This window comes from Myotis brandtii, unplaced genomic scaffold (assembly GCF_000412655.1).
Source record: "Myotis brandtii unplaced genomic scaffold, ASM41265v1 scaffold48, whole genome shotgun sequence".
Lineage (NCBI taxonomy): Eukaryota > Metazoa > Chordata > Mammalia > Chiroptera > Vespertilionidae > Myotis > Myotis brandtii.
This window is the reverse complement of record NW_005368341.1, coordinates 8,875,041-8,882,501: the sequence shown is the minus strand read 5'-3', so window position 1 is coordinate 8,882,501 and position 7,461 is coordinate 8,875,041. Positions and strand designations below refer to the sequence as shown.

The 7,461-nt window shown below is 36.7% G+C and overlaps 1 pseudogene across 1 annotated transcript; it reads right to left on the bottom strand.

Moving 5' to 3' along the window:
- Positions 1–319: 319 nt before the first annotated feature.
- On the bottom strand, positions 320–2,581 carry LOC102256622 (annotated as a pseudogene). Its single transcript, XR_001364021.1, has 2 exons — positions 2,494–2,581; positions 320–919 (listed from the first exon to the last, which is right to left on the bottom strand). The product of XR_001364021.1 is annotated as a ferritin heavy chain pseudogene (transcript).
- Positions 2,582–7,461: the final 4,880 nt, after the last annotated feature.

Below are 7,461 nucleotides of genomic sequence, written 5' to 3'. Positions count from 1 at the left end.
CACAAATCTCATGCATCAGGCCTCTAGTTAATAAGTAATAATACAAGTATAAACTGTTTTTACGTACTCACAACCATAAACCACAGCTCACAACTTTTGCCCCACCCTATATGTTAGGTTTGAATGGTTCAATATTGTCTGGTGACCATTAGACACTATTTCTTTTTTTGGGGGGGCGGTACCAAATTACTTTTATGAAGGAATGGTACAAATGAAAGACATGAGTGGATGATTTGGTACAAGTTATAGAAAGGGTACAGGTAACTCCAACATGCAGGTACTGCTTTTGTGACCAGGAAGCCACCCCTGTGGTCATGGGAAGCCAGCTTAAGGCTTAGCTCTCATCACTGTCTCCCAGGGTGTACTTGTCAAAGAGATACTCTACCATGCCAGATTCCGGGGCCCCCAACCTGTGCAAGTTGGTTACGTGGTCACTCAGTTCTTTGATGGATTTCACCTGCTCATTCAGGCAGTGAGTCTCAATGAAGTCACACAAATGAGGGTCATTTTGGTCAGTGGCCAGTTTGTGCAAGTCCAGTAGTGACTGATTGACACGTTTTTCCCAAGTATAACACACACCCCATTGCATTCAGCCCATTCTCCCAGTAGTCACGGTCTGGTTTCTTGATATCCTGAAGGAAGACTTGGCCACCTCGTTGGTTCTGTAGCTTCATCAGTTTGTTGGCATGTTCCCTCTCCTCCTGAGATTGGTAAAGAAAATACTAGGCAAAGTTCTTCAAAGCCACATCATCATGGTCAAAGTAGGAAGACATGGACAGGTAGACGTAGGAAGCGTAGTGCTCCATGTTGATCTGGCAGTTGATGGCGACCTCCAAGTCCTGAGGGTAGCCCTGGCACACCTGCGAGTGGACCTGGTCGTGGTCATGGTGGGCAGCTAAGGAGAGGCGACTGAGTGGTGCTGGAGTGGAGGCCAGGGCCTTGGGCTGTCTGAGGGATTCCAGAGCTCAGGCCTGGGTGGCAGGGCTGAGGTGGCAAGTGCTGGGTTCTGTACAAGCTCTGTTGAAGTAGAAAACCACGGCCACTCTCCATGAAGACTGGGGACACTATTTCATTTTTATTTTCTTTGTTCTATATTAGATAAATTTCTATTGACAGATATTCAAGTTTCTGGATCCTTAGCTTTGCTTATTCTTCTGATAATCGTATTGAAGGAATTCTTCATCAATGATATTATGCATTTAATTCTTACATTTTCATTGGACTCTTTTCTGTGGTTTCAATATCTGCTGAAATTGCCTATCTGTTCATGAATGGTGTCCAATTTTTCCACTAAATTATTTAACAAAGGAACAGTAGTTATTGCAAAACCCTAGACCAGGGGTGGGCAAACTTTTTGACTGGAGGGCCACAATGGGTTCTTAAACTGGACCGGAGGGCCGGAACAAAAGCGTGGATGGAGTGTTTGTGTGAACTAATATAAATTCAAAGTAAACATCATTACATAAAAGGGTACGGTCTCTTTTTTTTTAGTTTTATTCATTTCAAACGGGCCGCATCTGGCCCACGGGCCGTAGTTTGCCCACGGCTGCCCTAGACTGATAGTTTCAACCTTTGAGGTCACTTTTACTTTGGTTCTGGTGATTATTTTTTGACAGTGGGCTACCATTTTTTGCTTGGTTTAAGTGTCTCAATAATTGATGGAGTACCAGGTTTTGTATAGTGAAGAACAGAAGAATCTGGTGAAAATAGTTTATGCCCGTTAATGTGTACTTCTCTTCTTCCATCAGGAATCAAGAACAGTCAATCTAGGCAGTAGAATTTGACGTAAGTTTATTGTTGATACTATAACTCAAATTGCTCTAGTGGTAGGCTGCCTCTTACTTTGTTCTTAATGTGTGTTTGGGGTGCTAGAGAGTTTTTCTCAACATGCACAGTCACTTTGAGCTTTCCGTAGTTCTTTCAAACTTGTGCTAAGATGAAGGTCTCTATACCCCCACTCCTCCCTCAGTGTTAGACTGGTGCTGCTTCTTAGTCAATGCTAGGTTCTTTTTTTTTAGGCAAGATAGTATCTGTTTTAGTCCAGCATCTATCTTAGGCAGACTCTAAAAACCTGGACCTCAGGGGTAAAGCCTTTTCAGCATTTCTGGTCTTTCTTCTATCATTCAAACTGAACTTTGTATCTGTGGCTGGTGTTGAACAGGAGTTTTCTAATTGTACCCCAGTGGGGTTTCAATATAGCTTTCTGGGCTAAAGCTAGTTTCATATTTCTCTTCCAGATAGGATGTTTCTTATTTGTCTCCCTTGGAATAATGGCTTTTTTTTTTTTGTCTGTGTCCTAATAGTGAAGAATTATGTTGCTCCTCTTCTGGTTCTTTGTATGACAAATGAAGACCTAGGAAAAAAAGATAACTTTGGGGTCTGTCTCTTCCACCCCTGCCAACCACCTCTGTTGGATAAAATTCCTTTTGAAAAAACAAATATATGCAATTGTTATGTTAAGGACACTGCCTGTTGGAGTCATCTTCATCTTACTTCTGTTGATGCTTTCTCTGGAATTATAATCATGTCCCAGAGGAAATGTTTCTAAACTTATAACTGATAAGTAATCATACTTGGTCATATAGGATCTATTTTAAACACAGAAGAGTCTATACTTTTTCTGAGCAAATGGGACATTGCAAATATTTTCTCTGCTTGATTATTTCAAACCAAGGTGCTTTATGTCTGGTATTCTGATTCTCTGTATTTCTTCTTGGCTGAGAAAGTTTAGCTGGGAACATCACTGATTTTCTGACTTCCTTCTTCTGTCTTGCTTTCCTAACCATCATCGAGCTCCCTACTCATCTATTTTAGAACTTCACCCTGAGAACTAGATACTGGTCAATCTACCTGCACTTTTCACTCTTAGAACACTGTAGTATATTAAATTATCCTGAGTAAATGTGTTTTTATGCTTCATTGCTTTGTTCTTCCTTGCTGCAGAGCTTTTGTCAAATTGCTCTCAATAGGATCCCTGTCCACAAATACTGAAAAGTGCTTTGGATTTAGCAACACAGTGATTTTTCATGAAACACATGAATATACATTTGTATAATTATTTTTTAAAAATATTCACTATTTTAAAGAACTATTTTTGTATCATCCACAGTCCACTTTCAGCAAAGTACTTTATAAGATGTGATTTATCCCCATGATAATATACAAACAGTAGCTAACCATCCTTTGACACCCTCTGTGTCCCAGGAATTATTCTAAATGTCTTAATATATATCACTCATTTTTAAAAAAACCTATAAACTGGGTAGTGTTATCTCCATTTGGAATATAATGAAATGGAAGTATAAAAAGATGAAGTAATTTGCCTACAGTCCTAGAGTATGAATTGGTACCACCAGAAACACACGTTTTGGTAACTTATCTTATGGTCATATTACCTTAATTTCATGAATAATTATAATGTCATGAAAAATTTACATATAATACATTGAAAAATATAAAACATTTTGTACTGTTTAATTACTGAACTTATTGGTTTGCTATAATGAAAGAAAATTTATTTTGAACAGAATTTGGATCTTAGAATAATAAGGACTATTTAAAGAAAAACCATGCTCCCTATTTTTAAAAAATTAGTGGGAGCTACTGATAAGTACTATTGCTTTAAGAACTAAAAATGTGCATAAAATTTAACAAATTTAATAAAAATAATAATGATGCTTTGATTGTTGTGAGCTAGAAGTGCTTTTCTCATTTTTTTCATTATATCTGAATTATTATTATAATTCAAGAGTCAATATCGCTGGTATTAGCTGTATCAATGGAAGAAGCATCCTATATAATAAAAGCCCAGAGACTGAATGGCGAAGGACCGGTTGACCAGTCACTGACGCACACTGACCACCAGGGGGCAGATGCTCAATGCAGGTGCTGCCCCCTGGTGGTCAGCGCACTCCCACAGTGGAAGCACCACTCGGCTGACCAGGATGAGTGGTGCTCCCACAGTGGGCCAATCCCTGCAGGCCACGCCCCACACCTGTGCACGAATCCGATGCATTGGGCCTCTAGTTTGCATATAAAGGTTGTCATACATGGAAACAGAAAGAATACTTTTCAAAATGCTTAACTAAAGGAATATAGCAAGAACAATGTTATCCTGCAACAAAATACATAATCATGAGTAATTTATCATCTTGTCATAATTTTACACAGGATGATATAATCTATGATATGGGTTTTTATCCCTTTAAAATATTAATCTAAAAGATTAAACAACGAAACTTGATTGAAAATGATACATTTATCTATTTTAAATTCTTGTATTCAGATAGCATGTACCATATATTAATAGTGAATACTGCAAAATGCCATGCCATTTACTGTCTGTGTTTCTTTTTAGATCAGGTCAACATAAATCTGAATGCAAAGACAGTTTTAGATGTGCTTTTCAGATTTAATCAGACTCAAAGAAATGAAACCCTAGGGGGAAGATATCAACCTATTCTTAGAGGACATGAGAGATGGAATTTTAATAATTCTGAAAACCAAGTGAAGTCAAGTATTATCTCTTGACTCTTGATGGAAATTTTGTCAATCATTTGATTTTTTTTTCTTGTTATTCTATCAAGAATGTCAGGACATGTCAGGACCATATTATTAGTCAGTCATTGTGTCCTATTGATTCCATCTCTGCACTTCTCTCATCTCCAATGGCACTGCCTAAGTTCCAAATTTTGTCTTTATGACTTAAATTGTCCCTTGGCTCCGTGGTTGGCAAACTGCGGCTTGCAAGCCACATGCAGCTCTTTGGCTCCTTGAGTGTGGCTCTTCCTAAGCCTTAGGAGTACCCTAATTAAGTTAATAACAATGTACCTACCTATATAGTTTAAGTTTAAAAAATTTGGCTCTCAAAAGAAATTTCAATCGTTGTGCTATTGATATTTGGCTCTGTTGACTAATGAGTTTGCTGACCACTGCGGGCCTAGCTCATATCTCCGTCTTCATTTTTCCTTTGCATATCACAGTCCTTCTCCCTAAAATCAGTCTATTTTTAGTGCTGTCATAAGGAGTCTCTAAAACTCATATCTGATGAAGTCACTATTTAAAATCTTGAACACAGAGACAGACAGTCTAGATGTGAATTCTAGCTCTGTTACCTAGTAGCTTTGGAACCTTGAGAAAGTCATCTATCTACTTAGTGCCTCAGGTTTCTTTTTTTTCCATATATAAAATAGGGACAATAATAGTAACTAACTCAATATGGTTGCTATAAGAATTGAGTTAATATACATGAATTGTTAAGAGTAATAGTATCTAGTACAGAGTAAGCAATATGACACTATTTTATATAATAATAAAACAAAAAAGAAACACTATCATCTAAGTCAGCCATTAAATTTTACAAGTGATCAAATTTGCTGTGTATGTTAGAGGTATACCTGACACGATTTAACACTGTTGTGCATGGATGTGTTGAGGGGAGGAAAAGGAAAAGGTATTAAAGATGACTACAGGGTTCTTTTGACTTAAGCAGCTGAGTGAATGATAATGCTCTTTACTGAGATAGAGGGAGATTGATGTAAAATCATGTTGTGGGGAGGGAGGCACAAATCAGAAAGTTCTATTTTAGACTTGTTTAATTTGAGATGCCTATTAGTCATTCAAGTGACAGGTTTATGATTTTGGAGCTCAGGGGAAAAGTCAGGCACATGGACATATGTTTGGAACTCATTGCTCAATTCATAACATTTCAAGCAATGTAACTGGGTGAGATTATATAGGCAAAATTTTTAGAGAAATAATATAATAGAATTTAAGATGTAATAATATAATAGAGTTTTAAATATCAGAGCTTAAACCCAATTTCTAGGGCACTTCAATTTTGAAATATTGGGTAGGAACAGAGAAAGAGCCCAAAAGGGAAAGGAAAAGAAGTCAAAAAAATAAAAATAAATCAGGAACAATGTTGTTGTCCATTGTGTTGAATTCTGCTGAGAAGCATGGAGATCACTTGTGAACTTAATAAGAGCAATTTCAGCAAAGTAGAGAGGACAAAAGCTTGATCACAGAGGATTTGAAAGAAAACAGATGAGAATGAGGAGATAGAAACTATAGCTTTTAAGTTATTCTGTAAAAAGTTATGCAATGTAGCATAAAAGAGGATCTTTTAAAAATAAAAATGGATTTTTACACCATTTACCAGAATACATTGGTGTAATCATTCACTATAGAAGAAAAAATTGTTGATGTGAGAGAAAAAGTGAAGGTGAAGAAAGACTGAAATACTTAGAATGACAAAGAGGGGTAGGATGTAGGTCACAAGTGCAGAATTGGCCTTTTAGTAGGACCATGTACGCATGGTCATAATGTCTGAGGAGAAACAGAATGGAGACATCTACCAAATTAAATAGGTGTAAGTTTGCTTACAGAAAGATTAAATGCTTTATTTTTGTTTCTGTATTGGTTAAATAAACATAAGGTGACATCACCATTTGAGAGTCACTAGGGATTGTGAGAGATTTGAGGAAAGAAGAAATGTGAACTGGGAATGGGAATTTTCACTTATTATGGAAATATAATAGACTTGTCTGGATAGTGTTGAGTACCGATTTGAGACTTGTGGTTATGAATTGAAAGGCAGGCCATCTAACATGACTGTATAATTTTCACAGCAAAGTTAAACTTCCCAGATATAGGTGTAGTGTTAGAAAAGCATTAGATTATTTAGAATTGCAGTTTAGTTGAGTGAGCAAGAAGGGGGGAAGATGTTTAATAAAAGTCGGGATTTTTGCAAGTGAATAATTTAAATAATGAAACATAGGTCCTGGACTTGGAAATTAACTTGGAAGATGAAACTAATGATTGATCATGAAAAAAAATTGTGAATTAATCCAGCTAGACTGAGAAGAAAAAGAGAAGGTAGGGATTTGAAATTGGAATTTCGCAGGTGTTCTATTATTAATGATGTCAACATAGATGGTACAAGCATAGTAATGCATAAATCGTGAAAGGACAGGGGCATTTTCCATTGGAGGCATGGTCAAATAGCTTGAAATCAGGTTTAGAACAAATTTGAGTATCTCTATAATTTCACAATTCCTTTCCCACTCCATAACCACAGTAAGGACATGAACAGGAATCTGTATTTTACTTACTATAGTTTTACATTCTTTTTGTCAGGTCAGAATGGTGCAGTCAATATTGTTCCTCAGAATAAGTATACTCTTAAGTATATTGATATAATCCACTTTGTGTTAATGCTGAAAGAGTCCTTCAAGCTGCGACTCATAAAATCATTCTGGAAAAAGTATAGACTATCTGAAAGAACAGAGTCAGACTGAAAACAGGCAGTAACAAAGTTATGAGGTTGTTGAAAGTAGGCCTGAGGGTATAAAATTGTCTGGAATATTCTTTAATTTATTCAGAAGATATTTATTGAATACTCATTATATTTTAAGCAATATAATGGTGACTCACTACAGGTGATATAAATAAGGATTGAGT